This window comes from Delphinapterus leucas, chromosome 3, assembly GCF_059928025.1.
Source record: "Delphinapterus leucas isolate spDelLeu-1000000601 "Yukka" chromosome 3, BTC_Dleu_Yukka2, whole genome shotgun sequence".
Lineage (NCBI taxonomy): Eukaryota > Metazoa > Chordata > Mammalia > Artiodactyla > Monodontidae > Delphinapterus > Delphinapterus leucas.
The window spans coordinates 95,052,520-95,076,046 of NC_143131.1; the positions used below are offsets into that span (position 1 = coordinate 95,052,520).

The 23,527-nt window shown below is 34.8% G+C and overlaps 1 long non-coding RNA gene across 1 annotated transcript in view; it reads right to left on the bottom strand.

Annotated features, from left to right (window-relative positions):
- The window catches only part of LOC149749614 (uncharacterized), a 39,189-nt gene that overhangs the window by 10,977 nt on the left and 4,685 nt on the right, over positions 1-23,527 (bottom strand). Inside the window, exon 2 of the long non-coding RNA XR_016392739.1 lies at positions 16,725-16,886. This is a non-coding gene — a long non-coding RNA (uncharacterized LOC149749614). The remainder of the gene's footprint in view (positions 1-16,724; positions 16,887-23,527) is intronic.

Sequence of the window (23,527 nt, forward strand, 5' to 3'; positions counted from 1 at the left end):
GCTACCATATGATCAAGCAATTCCACTGCTGGATATATATCTGAAGGAATATAATCACTATTCTGAAGAGATATCTGCACCTCTATGTTCATAGCAGCACTGTTTACCATAGCCAAGACATAGAAACAACTTAAGTGTCCGTTGGTGAATGAATAGATAAAGAAAATGTGGCATATGTTTACACTGGAATATTATTTAGACATAAAAAAGAAGGAAATCCTGTCATTTGCAATAACATGGATGGACCTTGAGGGCATAATGCTAAGTGAAATAAGTCAGACTGAGAAAGACATATATTGTCTAATTTAGACATATGCAGAGTCTAAAAACCTGAGCTCATAGAAACAGAGTTCAGATTCATAACTGCCAGAGGTGGGGAAAGTGGGGTAGGGCAATTGGACGAAAGTGGTCAAAAGGTATAACATTCCAACTATAAGATAACCAAGTTCTGGGGATGTAATGTGCAGCATGGTGACTATAATTAACAATACTGTATGTACATTTGAAAGTTGCTACAAGGATAGATCTCAAAATTTCTCATCACAAGGAAAAAACGCTTTTAATTATTTGAGGTGCTGGATGTTAACCAAACTTATTGTGGTAATTATTTTTTAATACACACCCACACATATATCAAATTGTACACTTTAAACTTCACAATGTTATATGTCAATTATATCTCAGTATATAATTGACATATACGGGAAAAAATGAAAGAAATAAGTGCATGTGGAAATGAGCAGAGCAAATGATAGAGCCTTGAATGTTGCTGAAGTTTAAAAGTCAAGAGAAGGAGAGGGCAAAAGAAACAGAAAGAGAGGTTAGAGATCATGGGAGAAGGTCCAGGATTCACAAGAAAAACAAGAATGGAAAGAGCTTCAAGAAATGGAGGCAGATGAATAGTTACAAAGAACTAAAAGTCCTGTGAGATTAAGAATGAGAAAAAGTCTTCAAGATTGGAAAGAACCTAATTGAGAACTGGCCTTGATTTAATTGATGTTCCTGATATTATCGCCAAGTTACCCTCTCAAAAACTAAATGATGGAAATGATTGAAAGTTGACTTCTTGAAGACATTCTAAAGTAATTAGTTGATATTGTTCAAGGCTGAAAGGTGGTCATAATTGCCTTTAAGCATATGAATAAGAATGAACAGTTATTCACCAAGTTTTGCAAAGTGCTTCATGAAAGCAAACATGTTTAAAGCACTTACATATAAGAAAGAGCCATTAAACACAGAGAAGAACACCTTAGAAGCTGTGGAGTATCTGGCCTTAGATGTCTTCAAAAAAAAGCATAGAAAATCACTATATGTGTGTACATGTATGTATGATCATTTCAGGAAAGCAGGAAAGTGAAATGATATCTAGATTCTTTTAAAAGCCTTATTATTAATTCTTACTTATAAAGGAATTGAATAATGTATCTGAAATGCCAACCAGAATTCCTAGAACACAAAGAGTACTCAAGTAATATTAGTCATCTTGTCACCAGTTCTAGATATTCCTTCATTCATTTCAAAATTTATGTGCATCCACTGTCCTAGGTACTAGGGATAAATCATCGAACAGCGTATTATACCAACACTCCTTATATCCTAGTGAAGGAGACAGATTGAAAAAGTAAACAAATATATGAATTAATTACAATTTGTTAGTTGTTATGAAGAAACCAAATAAGGGACAGACATGCAGAACCCCTGAAAGGATAGTGAGGACGGCTCCTTCAGAAAGATCTTTAAGAGTGATACAAACTGATATTTGGTATAAAACCACCTTGACTTCTGTATAGGAATAGATTTGAAAAGGGCACAAGTGGAAGCAGGAAAACTAGTTAAGGAGCTGTTCTAATGATCAAGTTGAGAGGATGGCCACCAGAGCATAGATGGAGAGATTTGAGTTAGATTTGGGAGGCAATATTGACAGAACCTGCTGAAATACTGCATGTGATGAAAGAGAGAGTTGAGGAAAAGAGGTTTATGCCATAGGCAACTTGGTGCCTTAGACAGACACAGGCAATCAGGCAGTAGACAAGATCTAAGAGGAGTGTGGGATGAATTGCTGAGTTAGCATTTGCACTCACTGAGGTTGAGGGACATGGAAGACATTTTTGTTGTGATGTCAAACTAGAAGAAAGGTGTCCTATGGAGTTAGAGACAAGAACATCTGCATACAGTAATAGAGCAACTTGCAGGTATTCATAGAACAACATGTCAACATATGAAAAAGTGGACACAATCTATTTATGTAACAAGACTACACAGAGTAAACATTTTCTTATCTTGTGTTCTCTATGGCAGTTTAGCACTAGTTACAGCTAAACTGCCATAGAGAACAAATACACAAAGTTTAAGACTGTAGCCAGAGCTCTGCTTATTCTCCTTTTGCCAGGACAAGGCTAGCTGATTTGTAAGAATTTCAAGTTGCTCTTAGTGAATGACTATAGTCAATAGTGCTTTCATCTAGGGAAAAAAAAGTCTACTCTTGGCTTGTGTTGAATTTTAACATACAGAGCCCAGCATGAATTTGTAACTTTAGTCCACTAGATATTTTTTCTTTCTGGTACAAATAAGCTCACGTATTAGAAGTTTTATTTACATTTGACTTGCCTTCAGTCGTTAGACAGAAAAATTAACTAAGGCTCCAAGTCTGAATTGCACCTTTGATAAATGTAGTCACTGGGAATAAAAGATTAGATGTAGTGAATTTATACCAGCTAGAGAGGCTGGCTATGTCTTCATTTTTCTCAAGGCTTTCACATCATTTCCTTGAACAAAATCAACCAGCTATGCACTTTGAGCACCTTTTGCAGTACTTTTTATGAGCACATTTTTTAAGGTCCATTAAGCCAACATTGTACTTTTACATCTGTATTTTAAGTTTTCCTTTCCTTTTTATTTTTCATGCACAGTTTGGTAGGTAAACACAAATTATTCAAGTGCTGTTTCCATCTGAAATCCTAATACTGAAAACTGGTTGGAGCTAAAAGGACTTCCATGAATCAGTAATAAGCACAGGGAGGTGATGATAAAGTAGATCTAAGATGCCACCGATCTTTCCTAAATAGGCATGCATATCTAGGAACACGGAAAGATAATAATCTTGCTGTACATGTAAAAGAGTTTATATATTTCAGATCACGTCTAACTTGTGTTCTAAAGGTCCTTTTGGTACCTTTAGCAAGTACCAGCATGAGTCAATCTCATGACATTCCACAAAGGCAAGCACTGTCCTCACTTTACAGATTAAAATGCTGAAATTTGGAAAGATTAAGTAATCTGACTAGAAAATGACTGGAGCAGGATTTAAATCTAGTCTTCCTTCCTCTATAGCTTTTATAGTTACTCTACATTACTATATAGGGAGGCTAGATACCAGCATCAGCCCATAGAATTGGATATAATCCATGAGGGAATTAACAATAGTACTACAGTTACAGCTTTGGAAAACCTAGCTTTATTTCTGGGTTTGGGATTTCCTTGTGGGAGTGGGAGCTGGAATTTCTCTGTCCCTAACCCCTGTTGTGACCCCAGCAGCCTGGGACAGCATATCCACTGGGGTTGAAGGTAGACCAAGTGAAGGGTTGACTAATGAGATAGGAGACAGATACCTATTGATTTCCAGCACACCCTTTCTTAGAAGTTACTGAAGAAGATGTTCCTGCAAAATAAGGGAGAAAACTCAGTTCCCATCCAAGAACCCTGGGACTTATGGGTCAGTCCTTCATGCCAGTGTCTGCTGTTGCTTTGTGCCTAAGGCCCTTGGCCTATTCAGAGTAGGGCAATTCCACTGGTGGTTCTTTCCTTCCCTGCCCATTCCCAGAAAATCATCACAAACGTTCTCCAAGCAACAGTACACAGTGTGGTTTCTCATAGTCACCCAGGCAGGCAGCTCTTGCTGGGATCTTGCTGCCCCGAGTAGTGTATTTCAGAAGGCTGAGGTCTTGGCCACTCAGAAAACCTGTAACCCAGGTCCCCTTCCCAGGCTACAGTTTTTGGTTCATTCCAACCTCTACACCTTGTCAGATCATGTCATTTCAGCCCTTTATGGTCCTGGCCTCAAGTTGCAAACTGGTGGTATTAGACTAGCTCTCAACAGAAAACATTCCCATCTACTGCCTTGTGTTTAAAAAAAAAGTTTAAAGCTACAAATATTTAAAAATTAGGAGAGTTAATGTAAAATGTTGGGTTTCATACTTCTTTTAAAAACACAGGAACTCTAGCGATATTAAGTCCTCAGACCTGGATGGCAACAGCTAGATTCAGCTGAATTGGGTGAGCTTCCTTTAAGTGGGGCAGATACTTCCCAGTTACCATAGTACCTACAACTCCCTATTATCTTATACCCTAAGGGCTCTACTCACTTGTTTCAGGCAGGGCCCTGGAGGTATTTGAGTTTGCAACCTCTCCCTAGACCTTCAATCCACAAAGCCCAGTTTATTTGCCTCCTGCCTGGTGGATAAAGAGAGTTCAGTTTGAGATACAAAGTCCTCGTTTCCTCTTGAGAAGGGTAAGAGAAGAAAACACACCCATTACTTTTCCACTCATCCTACCACATACAACAGAAGAAACTTGCTTAGAAAAGATGAAACACTTGCATTATGGATACATAACTCAAGTGAGAGTTTGAATTCAGGACTTTCTGCCTCCAAAGTCCAAATGTTTTCCATTAGACAATGAAAAAATGCATTATGAAATAAAGTAGAAGTTAACATTTTTCCCAAAAAGATTTTAGTGATTCTATCTGCAAATATTTAAGTTCACCTACAAAAAGAGAAATTCAAATGATTACTTGCCAAAAGATTGAGCAGACTGTCAAAGCTTGTGGTCTTTTTAAGTTGTCCCAGCCTACCACTTGACAACCAAATTATAATGGAGTCTACAAATATTTTCATTATCTATATCCAATTGATTATATTCCAAATGACTATAATCTGAAGATCGCTGTGTGTATGTGTAATATCAAACACACACACACATAAATCTTTCCCATGGTTGATGTTGCTTTCCCAAGCAGGTGTCTTCCATTAAAATGGACAATAGCCAGAGTATAATATAAATTTCTCTAAAAATATATCATTAGAGAGATTTTACTCTTAGAATATTAATGATGAAGGATTTAGACTTTTATATTTGTAGTTTTGGTTTTATGGCCAAAATATAGAAGTTTTAAGAACTTTTAATCTTTTCAATTTTACTTGATAATGACACAAACCTTCTATTGGTTAAAATAAGTCACAAAACAGAAACTAAAACGTTTTCATAATATCTTAAAAAGTTCCCTCCAGAAAGATTTCTTCATTGTTAACAATCAATGTTTCACCAAATATCTTGACAGTTGACATACAAAATTTATCATTACAGATGGTAATCCTAAGTAATCAATAAGACTTTAAATTGTGTACATCATGGTCTATTTAATAAAGTAGGGAAGTATACAACTCATTTTAGAAAAAATTAACTACAAAATCATTAAATTTGTCTCAGCATACTGATTTTCTACAAATAATTCTAGCTTTCTAAGAATTCACTATAGTTGAGGTTGTTAAGAATTTACTATGACACACTTACTTTCAGGTCACATATGTTGGTTTGACTATTAACAGCGACGAAATCTTTCTGGAGGGAACTTGCATCTACATTCCACAAACCCCTCCCCACATACATCACATGGCTTGTATGAGATTAGACACCTTCTGCAATTCTTGATATTCTGTGCCTTTGCATCAACTCACTGATGCCTTTATAAAGTATGCTCTAAGGGACAAAGAGTCAGTTACAAGGGAACCCCCATGAGGCTATTTGTTGATTTTTCTACAGAAACTTTGCAGGCCAGAAAGGAGTGGCATGATATATTCACAGTCTTTAAAGGAAAAAACCCCTGCAACCTAGGATACTCTACCCAGCAAAATTATTATTTAGAATAGAAGGAGAGATAAAGTATTTCTCAGACAAGCAAAAACTAAAAGAATTCAGAAATACTAAACCTACCTTAAAATAAATATTGAAAGGTCTTTTCTAAATAGAAAAAAAAGCAAGAATCTATAGGAAAGGGGAAATCACAATAGGAAAGGCAAATATATAAAAGGATTGAAGATCACTTAAATAATAACAGATTAAAAAACAATCAAAAGACTTTGTAAAAGTGATTATAACTACAATTAACATCAAAAGGATAAACATGAAGATGTAAAATAGGACATCAATATCACAAAATGTGGGGGAGGGAAATATAAAAATGTAGCTCTTTGAGAATGTGTTTGAACTTATGTAACTATCAGTTTAAAGCACGTAGATATAGCTATGGGTCAACATACTTGAAAACTAGGGTAACCACAAATCAAAAACATACAATAGATTTGCAAACACCAAAAAGAAAGGAATTCAAGGCATACTACAAAAGAAAAACATCAAACCACAAAAGGAAAAACAAAAAGAAGAAATAAACAAAGGAGAAATACAAAATCAAGTGGAAAACAAGGTTTAAATTGGCAATAAGTACAAGCCTATCAATAACTACATTAAATATAAATGGACTAAATGCTCTGATCAAAACACATAGAGTGGCAGATTGGATTTAAAAAACAAGAATTGACAATATGCTGCCTACAAGAGACTCACTTCAGGGCAAAAGACACACAGATTGAAAGTGAAGGCATAGAAAAATATACTTCATGTAAATGGAAATGACAAGAAAGTGGGGGTAGCAAAACTCATATCTAACAAAATAGACTTTAAAACAAAGGCTATAAAGAAAGACCAAAGAAGGACATTATATTCAATACAATAACAAAGGGATCAATACAAGAAGAGTATATTATACCCATTAACATATATGTACCCAGTATAGGAGCACCTAAATATATAAAGAAAGTAATAACAGACATAAAGGGAGAAAATGACAGGAATACAATAATCGTACACCCCCATTGACATCAATGGACAGATCTTCCAGACAGAAGATCAATAAGGTGACAGAGGTCCTCAATGACACAATGGGCTAGTTTGACTTAATTGATGTCTACAGGACATTACATCCAAAAAAAAAGACTTGGAATACATATTCTCTTTAAGTACACATTAAATGTTCTCTAGGATAGACCACATACTAAGTCACCAAAAAAAGCCTAAACAAATTTAAGAGTATAGAAATTATCTGAAGCATCTTTTCTTACCACAATGGAATGAAACTAGAAATCAACCACAGAAAGAAAAACAGGAAAAAAGTAACGAACACATGAAGGCTAAACAACATGAGACTAAAAAACCAATGGGTCACCGATGAAATCAAAGAAGAAATCAGAAAGTACTTCAAGACAAATGACAATGAAAACACAACCATACTAAATCTATGAGATGCAGCAAAAGCAGTGCTAAGAGGGAAGTTCTTAGTGATTCAGGCCTTCCTCAAGAAACAAGAAAAATCTCAAACAACCTAATCTACCACCTAAAAGAATTAGAGAAAGAAGAACAAACAAAACCCAAAGTCAGCAGAAGGAATAATAAAGATAAGAGATGAAATAAATAAAATAGAGATTAAAAAAACAATAGAAAAGATCAATAAAACCAAGAGCTGGTTTTTTGAAAAGATAAGCAAAACTGAAAAACCTCTAGCCAGGCCCACCAAGAAGAAAAAAGAGAGGATCCAAATAAAAGAAGAAATGAAAGAGGAGAAATAACTGATACTGCAGAAATATAAAAATTCATAAGAGAATACTATGAACAGTTATATGCCAACAAACTGGACAACCTAGAAGAAACAGACAAGTTTCTAGAAATATACAGCCTACCAAAATTGAGTCAAGAAGAAACATAGAATTTGAACAAACTGATCACTAAAAGTGAAATAGAATATGTAAAAAAAAACCAAAAGAAACAAACAAACAAACAAACTCCCTGCAAACAAAAGTCCAGGACCAGATGGCTTCACTGGGGAAGTCTACCAAACATATAAAGAAGAATTTATACCAATCGTTTTCAAACTACTTCAAAAGACTGAAGAAGAGGGAACACTCCCAAAGTCATTTTATGAAGCTACCATCACCCTTGATACCAAAACCAGACAAAGACACTACGAAAAAAAAAATTACAGGCCAATATCTCTGATGAATATAGATGCAAAAATTCTCAACAAAATATTAGCAAACCAAATCCAACAGTACATAAAAAGGATCACTGAAGAAATCAAAGAGGAAATCAAAAAATACCTAGAAACAAATGACAATGAAAACACGATGACCCAAAACCTATGGGATGCAACAAAAGCACTTCTAAGAGGGAAGTTTATAGCAATACAATCCTACCTTAAGAAACAAGAAACATCTCAAATAAACAACCTAACCTTACATCTAAAGCAATTAGAGAAAGAAGAATATATAAACCCCAAAGTTAGCAGAAGGAAACAAATCATAAAGATCAGAAATAAATGAAAAAGAAATGAAGGAAACGATAGCAAAGATCAATGAAATGAAAAGCTGGCTCTTTAAAAAGATCAACAAATTGATAAACCATTAGCCAGACTCATCAAGAAAATAAGGGAGAAAACTCAAATCAATAGAATTAGAAATGAAAAAGAAGAAGTAACAACTGACACTTCAGAAATACAAAAGATCATGAGAGATTACTACAAGCAACTCTATGCCAATAAAATGGACAACCTGGAAGAAATGGACAAATTCTTAGAAATGCACAACCTGTCAAGACTGAATCAGGAAGAAATAGAAAATATGAACAGACCAATCACAAGCACTGAAATTGAAACTGTGATTAAAAATCTTCGAACAAACAAAAGCCCAGAACCAGATGGCTTCACAGGCGAATTCTATCAAACATTTAGAGAAGAGCTAACACCTATCCTTCTCAAACTCTTCCAAAATATAGCAGAGGGAGGAACACTCCCAAACTCATTTTACGAGGCCACCATCACCCTGACACCAAAACCAGAAAAAGATGTCACAAAGAAAGAAAACTACAGGCCAATATCACTGATGAACATAGATGCAAAAATCCTCAACAAAATACTAGAAAACAGAAGCCAACAGCACATTAAAATGATCATACACCATGATCAAGTGGGCTTTATCCCAGGAATGCAAGGATTCTTCAATATACACAAATCAATCAACGTGATACACCATATTAACAAATTGAAGGAGAAAAACCATATGATCATCTCAATAGATGCAAACAAAGCTTTTGACAAAATTCAACACCCATTTATGATAAAAAACCCTCCAGAAAGTAGGCATAGTGGGAACTTTCCTCAACATAATAAAGGCCATATATGACAAACCCACAGCCAACATCGTCCTCAGTGGTGAAAAACTGAAACCATTTCCACTAAGATCAGGAAAAAGACAAGGTTGCCCACTCTCACCACTATTATGCAACATAGTTTTGGAAGTTTTACCCATAGCAATCAGAGATAAAAAAGAAATAAAAGGAATCCAAATCGGAAAAGAAGAAGTAAAGCTGTCACTGTTTGCAGATGACATGATACTATACGTAGAGAATCCTAAAGATGCTACCAGAAAACTACTAGAGCTAATCAATGAATTTGGTAAAGTAGCAGGATACAAAATTAATGCACAGAAATCTCTGGCATTCCTGTACACTAAGGATGAAAAATCTGAAAGTGAAATTAAGAAAATACCCCCATTTACCATTGCAACAAAAAGAATAAAATATCTAGGAATAAGCCTACCTAAGGAGACAAAAGACCTGTATGCAGAAAATTATAAGATACTGATGAAAGAAATTAAAGTTGATATAAATAGATGGAGAGATATACCATGTTCTCGGATTGGAAGAATCAACATTGTGAAAATGACTCTACTACCCAAAGCAATCTACAGATTCAATGCAATCCCTATCAGACTACCACTGGCATTTTTCACAGAACTAGAACAAACAATTTCACAATTTGTATGGAAACACAAAAGACCCCGAATAGCCAAAGCAATCTTGAGAAAGAAAAACAGAGCTGGCGGAATCAGGCTCCCTGACTTCAGACTATACTACAAAGCTACAGTAATCAAGACAGTATGATCCTGGCACAAAAACAGAAATATAGATCAATGGAACAGGATAGAGAGCCCAGAGATAAACCCACGCACATATGCTCACCTTAGCTTTGATAAGGGAGGCAAGAATATACAATGGAGAAAAGAATGCCACTTCAATAAGTGGTGCTGGGAAAACTGGAGAGCTACATGTAAAAGAATGAAATTAGAACACTCCATAATACCATACACAAAAATAAACTCAAAATGATTAAAGACCTAAATGTAAGGCCTTACATCATCAAACTCTTAGAGGAAAACATAGGCAGAACACTCTATGACATAAAACACAGCAAGATCCTTTTTGACCCACCTCCTAGAGAAATGGAAATAAAAACAAAAATAAACAAATGGGACCTAATGAAACTTAAAAGCTTCTGCACAGCAAAGGAAACTATAAACAAGATGAAAAGACAGCCCTCAGAATGGGAGAAAATATTTGCAAATGAAGCAACTGACAGAGGATTAATCTCCAAAATTTACAAGCAGCTCATGCAGCTCAATATCAGAAAAACAAACAACCCAGTCCAAAAATGGGCAGAAGACCTAAATAGACATTTCTCCAAAGAAGATATACAGATTGCCAACAAACACATGAAAGAATGCTCAACATCATTAATAATTAGAGAAATGCAAATCAAAACTACAATTAGGCATCATCTCACCCCAGTCAGAATGGGCATCATCAAAAAATCTACAAACAATAGATGCTGGAGAGGGTGTGGAGAAAAGGGAACCCTCTTGCACTGTTGGTAGGAATGTAAATTTATACAGCCACTATGGAAAACAATATGGATGTTCCTTAAAAAACTAAAAATAGAACTACCATACGACCCAACAATCCCACTCCTGGGCATATACCCTGAGAAAACCATAATTCAAAAAGAGTCATGTACCAAAATGTCCATTTCAGCTCTATTTACTCTACCCAGGATATGGAAGCAACCTAAGTGTCCATGAACAGATGTATGGATAAAGAAGATGTGCCACATATATACAATGAAATATTACTCAGCCATAAAAGTGAATGAAACTGAGTTATTTGTAGTGAGGTGGATGGACCTAGAGACTCATTCAGAGTGAAGTAAGTCAGAAAGAGAAAAACAAATACCGTATGCTAATGCATATATATGGAATCTAAAAAAAAAAAATCCAGTGTCAGCTGGTTGATTTAAAAAAAAAAAAATCAGAGAGCCTGGAAATAAGCCCACACATCTATCGTCAATTAATCTACAACAAAGGAGGCAGGAGTATACAGTGAAGAAAAGACGATGTCTTCAACAAATCATGTTAAGAAAGATGGACAGCTACATGTAAGTCAATGAAATTGGAACATTCCCTCACAGCATATACAAAAATAAACTCAAATGGTTTAAAGATATACAAAAATAAACTGAAATGGTTTAAAGACTTAATATAAGGCATGACACCATCAAACTAGAAGAGAATATAGGCAGGACATTCTCGGACATAAATCGTAGCAATGTTTTCTTAGATGAGTCTCCCAAAACAAGAATAAAGAAATAAAATCGAAAATAAACAAATGGGACCTAATCAAACTTTAAAGGTTTTGCACAGCAAAGGAAACTGTCAGCAAAATGAAAAGAAAACCTACAGAATGGAGAAAATATTTGCAGACATTGCGACCGACAAGGGGTTAATATCCAAAATATACAAACAGCTGATACAACTCAATATTGAAAAAAATAGCCTAAGCAAAAAATGTGCAGAAGACCTAAATAGATATTTCTCCAAAGGAGACATACAGATGACCAACAGACACGTGAAAAGATGGTCAACATTGCTAATTATTAGAGAAATGCAAATCAGAACTACATCAGGGTATCACTTCACACCAGAGTGGCTATCATCAAAAAAAATCTATATAAATAATAAATACTGGAGAGAATGTAGAGAAAAGGGAACCTTCCTACACTGTCGGTAGGAATGTAAATTGGTGTAGCCACTATGGAAAACAATATGGAGTTTCTTTAAAATCTAAAAATAGAGCTACCGTATGATCCAGCAATCCCACTCCTGGCATATATTCAGAAAAGGTGAAAACTTTAATTTAAAAAGATACATGCACCCCAATGTTCATAGCAGCACTATTTACAATAGCCAAGACGTGGAAACAACCCAAGTACCTATCAACAGATGAATGGATAAAGGAGATGTGTATATATACAATGGAATATTACTCAGCCATAAAGAGAAAGAAATATTGCCATTTGCAGCAACATGGATGGACCTAGAGATTATTATACTTAGTGAAGTAAGTCAGAGAAGGATAAATATGTGATATCACATATGTGGAATCTAAAAAATAATACAAATGAATCTATATACAAAACAGAAACTGACTCACAAATGTAGAAAACAAACTTGCAGTTACCAAAGGGGAAAGGGGAAAGGGAGGAGGAGGGATAAATTAGGAGTATGGGATTAACAGATACAAACTACTAATAGTACTTAAAATAGATCATGCAACAAATGTTTGCTGTGTAGCACAGGGAACTATATTCAATATCTTATAATAACCTATAATGGAAAATCTGAAAAAGTATATATATATACATAACTGAATCATTTTGCTGTATACCTGAAACTAACACAATATTATAAATCAGTTATACTTCAATTAAAAAAACATACATTCACCTTATTTTGGATTCAAGGAAGACACTAGGGATTATTCAAGTATGGAAGACCACTTACCCCATATTGTGTTTTTTGAGTCCTTATGTTGTCTGCCTCTTAATGTGTGTTAAGTTTTGTTTATAAATTGACTATTAGGTAGATTCCCAAGCAATTAGTTGTCACCTCTCAATTTCTTGCTATTTTCAATTTATCAGACTCAATAAATCTTTTTCTTAGTCTTAAAGGTTTTTATATGGAAATCAGACAATCAGGATTACAGAAAATCTGAAGGCTTGTTTAGGAATAACCAGCACAGGCTTTCATTTTGGCTCCTAAAGGTTGTAGTTTGTTCCTAGTCTTTGGCTAAATTCTGGAAAGATGGGTTGCTTAGTAAGAGAGTGCTATATAACTGACTTGTTATCTGTATTTGGTTACAATGTGTATGTTATGTGTATTGAGATATAATAATTAATATTTCCCTAATTCTAAAAGTATTAATGCATAAATGTACATAAGTAGAAATGAATAAAAGGAAGCTTGTGACCTGAATACATCATTTTTCAACTGTGACTGAAATAAGTAGGACAGATAGGATTTGGAGGAAATCTCAGGTACAAAGTTTCTGGATTGGTTCCTGGACCATAAAAAAAAGTGATAATTGTGGAAAAACTGATGAAGCTTAAATAGGATCTTAGCTTAGTTAATAGAATTGTATCAGTGTTAACTTCCTAGTTTTAATAAGCATATTTGTTGTATAAGATGTTAACATTAAGGGGAGCTGAATGAAGAGTAGGTAGAACTCTATACTATTTTTCATAAGTCTAATATTATTTCAAAATAAAAAGCTTAAAAATCATAATGAGAACTCTCCAGGAGAGAGTTTGAAATTTAAAACATGATTTAAAAAACTTAATGATTTAATAAAGTGACTTAAAGTAAGAATGTGTATGATGAGTATCACACTAGCATCCTGGAAGATTAAATGGAAACTGTATCTCAAAACACAGGCAAAAATACAAAAAAATTGGAACCCTGAGTGAAAAAAATAAATGATTTGGAAGACGTATCTAGGATACAAAATATGTTATTAATTAGTATTCTAGAAAAAGGAAAAATAACAGTTGAAGTATAAATAATAGAAGAAAAATACCCTGAGCTACAGAATGGCTATAGCCTTTAGACTGACTCATCAAGGCTGTAGAAGAATTAATGGTGGGGAAAACACACATGCATCTAAATATACCCCATCAAAATTTCCTGAACTCCAAGAATATAAGTAAATATTGCAAGATTCTAGATAAAGGGACTAATGGTTATTTTCATTAGAAAGGAAAACAAACTAGCATATGAATTCTCAATAGCAATGCTAGAAACTAGAATATAGTGAAATAACATATGTCGGCTACTTAGAGGAAATGACTCTAAGAACCTATAACCAGAATATATTGATACTTTATTCATCTGAAAATAAAAGGACATCTCAGGCATGTAAGGATTTTGAGAGCACGCCTCACTAAAGGGAGTTTAAATGAAAACAGCAGTTGAGATAGGGAATGACGAAGACTGCAAGAAATTGTGATAAACAATGATATTCATATATGATATATATGCACACACATATATCAAAATTCACTGGAGGGGGTGATGAAAATGTGAGTAGCAGTTGCATTATGAGTGTGTTTTAAACTTCTTTAATCAAAGTCCTATTATGTCAGGAGATATTTGTGAGCAAATGAAGTTAGAAGAGTAAAAAAAGTGAGTCTAAAATACATTTAATTAAGGAGTACAAAATTCCTCACAGGTATTACTTGGAAACATTATATTTGCAATGATTATAGTTTTGGAAAGGTTGTTTATTTATTACTTGCATGTGGCCTTACTATTTTCAGCTCCCTGAACTATCAGTTTTACCTTTTATATTTTATTTTCTATAAGACTTTCTTGATTCAATTCCTATATTTTTGTTGATTTCTTGAAAAGCTAATGGTGTGTGGTTTTTTGCCCATAGTTCTCATTTAGCATGAATTATAGAAAAAAATGATTTTTTTATACTTGCTGTTCACATAAAATAAAGGCAGAAGATTTTTAACCCTATAGAGAGCCTCTGCTGCCACATGACCGTGACCACCTCCATCTCCCCCTCAACAGTGATAGATGAAATAGTTCCAGAGAGTAAAGTGGAATTAACTTTTTGTAGCAAAGTTTAGGATATTGTTACTTTAGTTTGCCTGAAGGCCAAAAAGATCATTTACCCCCAAAAGGTAAATACGCAGCTACCTCATTGGTAAAACTGGGCCCAATCTGTGGTTCATCTCTAGTTTTGCTCTTACCCTATAAAAATCTGATAGCTAGAATCTGATTCTGGCACAGTTGTTGCCCACATGATTACAACCATTTCCATTTTGGAGACATAGAAAGACTTCAGTGGAGGCCTAATTAACCCTGGGATGGAAAATGCCATCTGGAGTTCATGGACAACCAACGCAGGGCATTTAGAAACCTTGATTAAAGACCGCGGTAGAGTTTCCTTTCCATGAAGCAAAACAAAGCAAAGCAAAAATTAAGTTCACATCTATAAGTTCACTAGTTAACTTGATACATCAGTAAATAAAGAAACAAGACTGATTCTTGGATGTTTGCACAGCCTCTAGTTTTACTTTTTTTTCCTAAGGCAACAACTTTAAATTTATGAATTTAATTATTAATTCAACAAACACTTACTGGACACCTCCCATGAAGCTTATACTAATTGGGATGAGGAATCATTTGTTGCAACATGGGGAAATACAGTGGTGGGCATGTAAGAGATCGGGAAGGAATAGGTTCACATGCCTGAGCAATATGGGCTTATTTTCCTTTCTTTCTTTTTATTGTATTTTCAAAAATGTATTCATTGTTTAAGATTCACCCAGCAAGCAACACCTAAAAACTGCCCTCATGCCCACAGCCACATGTACACCTCCACACTTACCACTACAATCCTGATGGCCTCCATCCTATGAATTTATATACAGATAGAAGCATATAATTTTTATATTTGTGATCATACTGTATGATTTGTTCTGTTTGATTTAATGATAAGAGTACTGGTGATAATTCTATAGGTCTTATTCATCCTCTACGTATAGGTCTTATTCATCCTTTAAAAAGAAACTACTATAGGATGCTTTTTGATGGGCATTTATTTTATTCTGTTTTGTTTTCCTATGATGTACATCATTGTAAATATATCTTTGTGCACACATGCAAATATTTTTAAAGAATAGGTTCCTTTTAGTGGACTTGTTAACTGAAAAGATGTTGTTCATTTAACATTTTGAGGGGTCTTGTCAAATTGGTTTCAAACAGGCTTTACCAGTTTACACTTCTATCTATGGTGTATGAAAAAGCTGGTGTCTTGCATCCTTACCAATGCATTATACAGTATTATTCAGTCTAACGGAAATGCAAATTGTTTCAATTTGTATTTCCTTGATTATTCAGAGGTCTTTTTTGCTTTCTTGGACCATTCACATTTCATCTTCTTTGAATTGCTTGTTCATATCCTTTTCTTATTTCTCCGTCCAGTTTTCTTTTCTTTTTCTCATATCAAATTCTTAGACCTTTTTTAAAAACATATTTCTCAATATTAACCTTTTGTCTGTTAAATATGGCACTCGTCTTTTTGATTTTGGTCCTTATGGATGTCTTGTAATGCTATAAGATAAAATCAGTTGTCTTTTCCTTTATGGCTGTTGCGTGTAGGCAATTGTTTAGGAAAACCTTCTCCATCTTAAGATCATAAAACTGTATCTCCTTTATTTTCTTCTTACGTCTAGTGAGTTGTGTTTTTAAAGAGTAGTTAGGTCAGCTACATAAAGAAGGTTTAGAAAGCTTTTCTGAACATTTATTTGAAGCAAGTTTCCTTGTTTTTAGAAATTGAACAAGAAAGAAAGAGAGTACCTTGTCCTTTTAGCTTCTTGAGGACATAGTCTGTGTCATATCCATTACTACATTTAAGTTTGAACTCATGTTCCCTCTTCTTACCAATTTCCTCTTCCGGTCTGCTGGGAATTGAGGGTTCTCTAGTTAGTTATCTGAAAGATTTCCTCCTTCTCGCATTTTCTGACTTCTCCTGAAGACTGTGAGACCATGATCCTCTTTAAACCTTCGAGAATGAAGCCTGCTTCCTAGGAAAATCCACAGTCCCTTCAGGGGAAAAAGAAAATGAGAAAAAGAAAAGAAAACATCATAAGGGCCTCCTAAGGCCTATAAGTCTAAGACATACAAACGTAAGATATTTTCTTTGCTACTTGTTAAAGAAAGAGACAAAAGTGAGGTGAAAGACCCTTCCTTGCCCCGTTTTAGCGAATCCAAGCAAAACTAACTTCTCTACCCCTCCCTCTGAGTGGAGATCTAATAAAAAAAAGTCAACACTCAGGCATGCTAAAGTAGCAAGTGGCACCCCATCAATTATGTCAGAATTTACTACTTGTAGGTAAAGCTCATTTTTAAAATTGTTGTTCTCTCTGTTGTTCTCCAAAGTCCTGATCTTGAGATAAGCAAAATACTAAAATCTAGAACAGGAAATATAAGAGTCCTTCATCTTGGAACTCTGCTTAATAACCTAGAAAAATCTTTTTGATTAATCTCATTTCAACGGCTTAGTACACAGCATTTAATTTATCTTCAAGAACAAAGTGTTCTGTTTTCTGCATCGTTTTTTCCATCATCTATGGGGCCACTAAAATAAAGGGGAAGAAAAAGAAACTGTTTTAGCAAAGTATTTAATAAATTTAAACAAAAACATGACCTTTATCTTGTCTAAAGACACGAACAAACAAGAAACTCCATGAACAAATCAGTTCTTCATGTAAGAATGGGAAATCGTCAGGAATATTGCATTCCCCTGATTTAATACCCAATTCTGAGCTCCTCTAGACAACCATTCATGAGACAGCTTTGAGCATCGGCTCGGCTTTCATAAGAGGACCTCTGACTCCCCTGGTCTCTCTTTAAAAGTGAGCATTGAAGTAAGTCTGATCCTGGTGTTACAGTCACTTGTCAATATCAAATGATACCTCTGCCACCTACACAGTGTCTGCCTTGTGCTATGTCTTCCTGACTGCTGAGTCCTTTAAGCCATTTGCTTTAAACAGCTGAACCACATGCTGTGGGCTGGGTGCAGAGTGCACTTTTGCTGCCAACCCTCAAGACTAAGAGCGTATACTTCCCAAATTGTCCCAGATAACCTCTTAAAAAAGGCTTTAGTCTCATCATGCTATAAGTATTTGTCTGAACTACTGAAGGGTGATGGAGCTAACACATTACAGAGAAATTAATTAATGGTCACAAGTAACCATTGCGAGTCATCTTCAGAGAATGCTTTAGTCTTAGTTCCTCTACACTGTCTGTTAGAATCATATGATGACAGTGATTTTTAACTGTAGAATTCAGTACAAAATATACCTGATCTATTACTTATATGTAAGAGAAATCTGCATTCCACAATTAAAATAATAATGCCACAGCTCATTTTTCTCCTGAAATTCTTCTTGGATATTTATTGAATCATGGTACTGTTAGGATTTTTAAGCCATTTAGATAGAGGCTCAGAGAAAAAAATTTTGAATCCTCAAATTCCCTAAAATTCATAGATAATAGTCACTCATGTCACTTAGGAAACTTATTCCTGCTCCTCTCTACTTTTATGTAATGTTGCTTTGGCACTATTCATTTTAAATTGATACTTCCATTTTAGCATTCAGTTTTGTTTGGGGATTTATTTCTCTCATCAGTTTTTAACAACTTTCTTGAGATACAATTCATATACTGTACAATTCACCCATTCCAAGTGTACAAATCAATGATTTTTAGTATATTCACAGAGTTATATGACTATTGCCACAATCTAATTTTAAAATATTTTTATTAAATCAGTAGGAAACACTGTACCCATTAATAATGAATCCCCATTTACTGCCCCTTCCTCATTCCCAGCATAAGACAACCACTAATGTGACTTTTTGTTTATAGCTTTACCTATTCTGGACATTTCCAATAGATAGAATCATACAACATGTGGTCTTTTGTGGCTGGTTTTCTTTCACAGATTTCAAGGCTCCTCCATGTTGTAGCATGTATCAGTACTTCATTTCTTTTTACTGATGAATAATATTCTAGTGTAAGAATATACCACATTTTATTTATACACTCACCAAGTTGACAGACATTTGAATTCTTTCCAATTTTTAGCTATTATAAATAATGCTGCTATAAACATTCATGTGCAAGTTTTTGTGTAGATGTATATTTTCATTTCTTTTGACTATATACCTAGGAGTGGAATTGCTGGGTAATATGGTAACTTTACATTTAGTATTTTAAGGCACTTCCAAACTGGTTTCCAAAGCTGCTGTACCACTTTACATTCCTACCAGCAGTGTATGAGTGTTCGAATTTCACCACATCCTCTCCAACACGTGTTATTATATGTCTTTCTGATGAAAGGCATCCTAGCGGTTATGAAGTGGTATCTAATTGTAGTTTGGATTTACATTTTCCTAGTGACTAATGATGTGTATTTATTTTCAAGTGCTTATTTATCACTATTATATCTTCTTTGGAGAAATGTCTGTTCAGAGACTTTGCCTTTGGGGTATTTATTCTTTTCATTATTGAGTTGAAAGAGTTCTTTATATTTTGGATACAAGTCCCACACATCTATGATTTGCAAATATTTTCTCCCACTCTGTAAATTGTCTTTTTACTCTCCTTTTGGTGTTCTATGAAGCACAGAATTTTGATGAAATCCAATGTAGCTATTTTTTTTCTTCTGTAGCTTATGCTTTTAGTGTCGTGTCTAAGAAACTATTACTTAACCCAAGATCATAGTGACTCACCCATATGCTTTCTTTTAAGAGTTTCATAGTTTTTGTTCTCACACTTAAGTCTTTGATCTACTTGAGTTAATTGTTATGTATGGTATAAGGAAGAAGTCCAAGTTTGCTTTTTACATGTGAATATCCAGTTTTCCTAGTATCATGTGTTGAAAAGACTATTTTTGTTCCCATTGAATTATCTTGGCACCCTGTCAAAAGTCAATTGACTGTAAATGTAAAGGTTTATTTCTGGACTCTCAATTCTGTTCCATTAATCTATATATCTATCCTATTCCATTATACATTATCTTGATTACTATAGCTTTATAGTAACTTTTTATTCAGCAAGTTTGAGTCCTTCAACTTTGTTCTTTTTCAGGATTGTTTTGACTATTCTGTGCTACCTGTATTTCCATTTGAATTTTAGGATCAGTTTGTCAAGTTCTCCAAAAAAATCATCTAGTATTTTGATAAAGATTTGAGAGAATCTGTAGATCAATTTGGGGAGTATTGACCATATTAAATCTTCTGATTCATTAATATGGGATGTATGTCCATTTATTTAGGTCTTCCTTAATTTCTTTCAAAAATATTTTTTAGTTCGTGTATAAGTTTCACATTTCTGTTGATATATTCTTAATCTTTTTTTATTGTATTGCACATTAAACTTTTTTTAAATTTCATATTTAAATTGCTCATTGCTAGTGTAGGGAAATACAATTGACAATTTTTTGGGTTACAATTGACATTTTAAATATTAATCTTGTATCCAGAAGTCTGCTATATTTGTCTATTAGTTCTAATATATTGTAGTGGATTCTTTAGGATTTTCTAAATAAAAAATCATGTTATTGGTGAATAGAGATAGTTCAATAGATATGTCAAGAGAGTTGTTGGAATGTTGGGACAGGGGTGATCTGCTGCCCTCTGGATAGCATGGTTGTGGATATGAAGCCTAGAATTGCTATAGGCATTTTTCCCACCATAAGGTAAATTAGTCTGATCAATATATATGAAGGACAATGACAAGAAAGTTGCTAGAAACCTGATGATGTCTTAACCTCTGAAACAAACAGCACTGAAGTCTTCCCTAATCATGATATTTGCAGCTACAAGAGCCAAGAAATACCCCTTGTTAAGAGAACTTGACTTGTGAACAAAAGTAACCAATAGTTTTGACTAATTAAAACATTTTTGAGAAGCACTCATTCTAAGGAACAAGGGTAAAACACTGTGTCAAATAGTGTGTTTTGTCATTATATTTGTGTAGTATATATCTGTTGTGTTTTTTTCTGTTATGTTGTATCATGTATGTCATTTTGTAGCATATGGATAGAAATAATAGAGAAAAAGTGCTACTAAATTTATAGCTAAAAAATAAAACATCAACAACCCAGAATAAAAGTCATTTTTAAGAAAAATCTGGCTTATTGGATGAGGATGAATATGTGGAACTTCAAGATTTATCAACATTTAGAGTGTTTTGTTGCTGATGACATTATGTTTAATTCTACTTAGAAAAGCATGCTTTTCACCTTTATATGAGTGGGCACCAGCTCTCTCCTTGCCCTAAAGCAATTATTTGGGAGTAGGAATTTACAAATAGTTCCAGAAAGGGAAATAGTAATATAAAGATAGACAAAGGATGATTAATTGATTTCCTGAGCCTGTTTGGCAAGAGGTAGAAAAGAAAAAGGAAAACATAGAGGGTTGATGTATAACCTATGGGAATGGAATTAACAGGAAAAGAGAAAAAAGAGCTAATTCATCATGGATCCTAATCCTGTAAGAGAAGAGAAAATAATGATGGGACAATACATTGGATTTCAGAGGGAAAACAAACTTCAAGAACTTTTATAGCATCATTATGTTTGAGCACTGAGCCACCATGAAACTTCGGGGATCACCAAGTGGAAGCTTTGACTTCCATACTTAGGAATGGTTTTGCATATCCTTGATCCCACTTTTGGTAACTCTCTACTCCTGCTGTAAGACACACTGGTTTATCTCTGCCTGTGGCATAGAGCCCCACCTCCTTTCTCTGGTTCCCTGCTCACTCTTTGGCACAAAGGGAGATGCAATGAGAAGACAACTCTGCCAGAGCACAAGAGCCGAGAGCCAGGCGGATCCCTGCAGGACTGCAGGAGAGTTCCTCTAAGCCACAGGGCAAAGAGCTTGAGCCTCTTTCTTCTCACTTATTACATAAAAAGACAAAATGGACTCTGTTAGTGCTAATAAGTAGTCTTCGATGGCCTTCACCTTTTACTATGGACATTGGCAAAAATGAGAAATGCCCAGGCTGCCAGCAAAGTCAGCAGAAGACTGTGTCTGAATAGAGTAGAATCTTAATTTTTTTAATACTTTTTAATTGGGTACCTTGGACCTGCATGCATACAGCACTGCCATTTCATCCACACTCGTATTAGATCCTCATGAATTATTCTGTTGATCAAATGAAGTTAATGAAAGGGCAGTAGTTAAGAATCTCAGAATCCCAACCAAGCCAGTGAGGATATGTTCATGAGGTCATTCAAAGGCAGTGAATGGTAATGATAAGCCACTGCTGTCCATTCCTTGACTATTAGTGGAGTACCACCTGTATGAGTTGATAGAGTCAATAGGTAATTTTTCTGCTATGGAGGAAGGGCTAGAGGAGTGTTAAACAGACTCATCAGACAGACTCAGAAGAAAGTACTTGAAGTCTGGCTTTTTCTTGCTACTCACCAGCTGTGTGACCTGGGGTAGCCCATATCTCAGGATTATCCTTACCTGTAAAGTAGAGATGATCATAAAAACTTCCCTACCTTGCATAGGGTTCTTGAGAGATGCAAATAAAGTAACACATGAGAAACTGCTTTATAAACTAGAATGTGCTATCCACTGTCTTTTTTATGACTTTCTATTTAGATTCAGATGTGTGTTTCTAGTTGCCAAGGGATATTTGTTTATGTAATCCGTAGACTATTTTAAAAAGACTTATAGTCAATAATTTCAACCTGTTCACCTATTCAATTGTGTAACATTGTTCAATTCTGCTAACAAAACTAGTATAAGTTCTATCTTTTTTTTTTTTTGCTGGCACTACTGAGACTTTTATAGATATGCTAATTAGCTGAGAAATGGTAGGAGGCAAGGATAAGGGTAAAACAAATTTGGAAAAGTTAATGAATAGGCCCTAACAGGATAATTAATCCCTGAATAATGGTGGTATTACTTAACAAGACTATCATCAATAAGCTCATTCAGGTCTTGATACTTTCTAGTAATAATGTGGAAGCAAAAGAATACGTGTAACAATGATATTCTAAAATGTACATTTCTTATGAAGTTAGGATGACAATACGTGGTTTAAGAAGTGTTTTTCATGAGACATGTTGGGAAGCAAGGAGCGACTCTGACATTATCCCAAGTCCCCATTTGCACTGACTGCTAAGCAAACTGAGTTCAGAGAGGCTGTGTCTTGTCACAACCCCTGTGGTTGGCACCACCAAATAATTTACTCAACCAGGCAAAGAAAAAAGAAAATCCCAGAAAAACATTTACTGTGTAGGTCAAAGTATCCCTCAGAGCACTCAGTGTGGGAAACAGATGCCCTGGACCCCTGCATCAGCTGTTCTGACCGCCTTTGCAGATAGATCAGAAACATCCAAATTCAAAAGCAATCTTTCTAATCCATAAGGAAAAAAAAAAACAGGGAATTTTTACAAGAATGTGACGCTGGAAATAAAGGTATTTAACTGATAGCATTTGAAATTTATTTTGTGGATGAGTATGACCTCTGGTGTTAAACTAGAGAAATTCCAGCACTTATATATCTTAATGACAGAAAGAGAAGCACATGCAATTTTCCAAGAGCTTATTATTGGAGGTTATAGGCCCTTGTATTGTCGCCTTTCTTTCAATCTTTTGTAATTCTCTTCCTCTCCTTCCCTCCTCACTCTCACAAATATAAATGAGTGTTTACTATGT